The sequence below is a fragment of the Coregonus clupeaformis genome, chromosome 26 (assembly GCF_020615455.1).
Source record: "Coregonus clupeaformis isolate EN_2021a chromosome 26, ASM2061545v1, whole genome shotgun sequence".
NCBI lineage: Eukaryota > Metazoa > Chordata > Actinopteri > Salmoniformes > Salmonidae > Coregonus > Coregonus clupeaformis.
Genome location: NC_059217.1, coordinates 35,024,492 through 35,026,991, shown reverse-complemented (window position 1 = coordinate 35,026,991; position 2,500 = coordinate 35,024,492). Strand labels below are relative to the sequence as shown.

At 47.0% G+C, this 2,500-nt stretch overlaps 1 protein-coding gene across 1 annotated transcript in view; it reads left to right on the top strand.

Annotated features, from left to right (window-relative positions):
- The window catches only part of LOC121540689 (amyloid-beta A4 precursor protein-binding family A member 2), a 13,455-nt gene that overhangs the window by 8,291 nt on the left and 2,664 nt on the right, over positions 1–2,500 (top strand). The window lies entirely within an intron of this gene.

Sequence of the window (2,500 nt, the reverse complement as noted above, 5' to 3'; positions counted from 1 at the left end):
TAGCTATCTGCCAGGGCCTGGTGGGCCTACCGCTAGCTATCTGCCAGGGCCTGGTGGGCCTACCGCTAGCTACCTGCCAGGGCCTGGTGGGCCTACCGCTAGCTATCTGCCAGGGCCTGGTGGGCCTACCGCTAGCTATCTGCCAGGGCCTGGTGGGCCTACCGCTAGCTATCTGCCAGGGCCTGGTGGGCCTACCGCTAGCTACCTGCCAGGGCCTGGTGGGCCTACCGCTAGCTACCTGCCAGGGCCTGGTGGGCCTACCGCTAGCTATCTGCCAGGGCCTGGTGGGCCTACCGCTAGCTATCTGCCAGGGCCTGGTGGGCCTACCGCTAGCTATCTGCCAGGGCCTGGTGGGCCTACCGCTAGCTACCTGCCAGGGCCTGGTGGGCCTACCGCTAGCTATCTGCCAGGGCCTGGTGGGCCTACCGCTAGCTATCTGCCAGGGCCTGGTGGGCCTACCGCTAGCTATCTGCCAGGGCTATTCTAGAGTATTGAGATTGAGATCGACACAGCTATTCTAGAGTATTGAGATTGAGATCGACACAGCTATTCTAGAGTATTGAGATTGAGTTCGACACAGCTATTCTAGAGTATTGAGATTGAGATCGATACAGCTATTCTAGAGTATTGAGATTGAGATCGACACAGCTATTCTAGAGTATTGAGATTGAGATCGACACAGCTATTCTAGAGTATTGGGATTGAGATTGACACAGCTATTCTAGAGTATTGAGATTGAGATCGACACAGCTATTCTAGAGTATTGAGATTGAGATCGCACAGCTATTCTAGAGTATTGAGATTGAGATCGACACAGCTATTCTAGAGTATTGAGATTGAGATCGACTGCTATTCTAGAGTATTGAGATTGAGATCGACACAGCTATTCTAGAGTATTGAGATTGAGATCGACACAGCTATTCTAGAGTATTGAGATTGAGTTCGACAGCCATTCTAGGAAGCCATTCTAGAGTATTGAGATTGAGATGGACACAGACATTCTAGGAAGCCATTCTAGAGTATTGAGATTGAGATCGACACAGCCATTCTAGGAAGCCATTCTACAGTATTGAGATCGATACAGTTATTCTAGAGTATTGAGATTGAGATCGACACAGCTATTCTAGAGTATTGAGATTGAGATCGACACAGCCATTCTAGGAAGCCATTGTAGAGTATTGAGATTGAGATCGACACAGCCATTCTAGGAAGCCATTCTACAGTATTGAGATCGATACAGTTATTCTAGAGTATTGAGATTGAGATCGACACAGCTATTCTAGAGTATTGAGATTGAGATCGACACAGACATTCTAGGAAGCCATTAAGATGATGCCGACAGACATGGCAGCTCTGCTTCTAGCTCCTAAGCAACTTTGCAGTATTTTGTTTATTTGTGTGTTATTTCTTACATTATTAGTCCAGAATGTTTTTTGTGTTATTACATACAGCCGGAAATAACTTTTGGATATCAGAGCAGCGGTAACTCACCAGCATTACGACCAGGAATACGACTTTCACGAACTGGATCCTTTGTTCGTACCCCCCAGGGCAATTGAACTTATCCCAGAGGCTGCTCCAAGACGCCGCTGGTGGAGAAGAGGTATTCGGAGTGGACACCATCCACCACTTCCGAGTATATTACTCGCTAATGTTCAGTCTCTGGACAATAAAGTAGATGAGCTCAGGGTGATGATCTCCTTCCAGAGAGACATCAGGGACTGTAACATACTCTGTTTCATGGAATCATGGCTCTCTCCGGATATACTGTCCCCGTCCATACAGCCAGCTGGGTTCTCAGTACATCGCGCAGACAGGAAAAAAGAACTCTCCGGGAAGAAGAAAGAAAGTGGTGTATGTTTCATGATTAACTACTCATGGTGTGATTGTGATAACATACAGAAACTCAAGTACTTTTGGTCACCCAACCTAGAATACCTCACAATCAAATGCCGACCGTATTACCTCCCAAGATAATTCTCTTTTATTAAAGTCACAGCCGTGTATATTCCCCCTCAAGCCGACACCACGACGACCCTCAAGGAACTACACTGGACTTTATGCAAACTGGAAACCACATATCCTGAGGCCGCATTTATTGTAGCTGGGGATTTTAACAAAGCAAATTTGAGGAAAACGCTACCGAAGTTCTATCAACACATTGACTGTAGTACTCGGTTAGGGAAAACACTAGATCATTGCTTCTCGCCTTTTCGAGACGCCTACAAGGCCCTCCCCCGCCCTCCCTTCGGAAAATCAGATCATGACTCCATTTTGCTCCTCCCTTCCTATAGGCAGAAACTCAAACAGGAAGTACCTGTGCTAAGGTCTATTCAACGCTAGTCTGACCAATCGGAATCCATGCTTCAAGATTGTTTTGATCACGCAGACTGGTATATGTTCCGGGTAGCCTCTGAAAATAACATTGAGATTGAGATCGACACAGCCATTCTAGGAAGCCATTCTACAGTATTGAGATTGAGATCGACACAGCTATGCT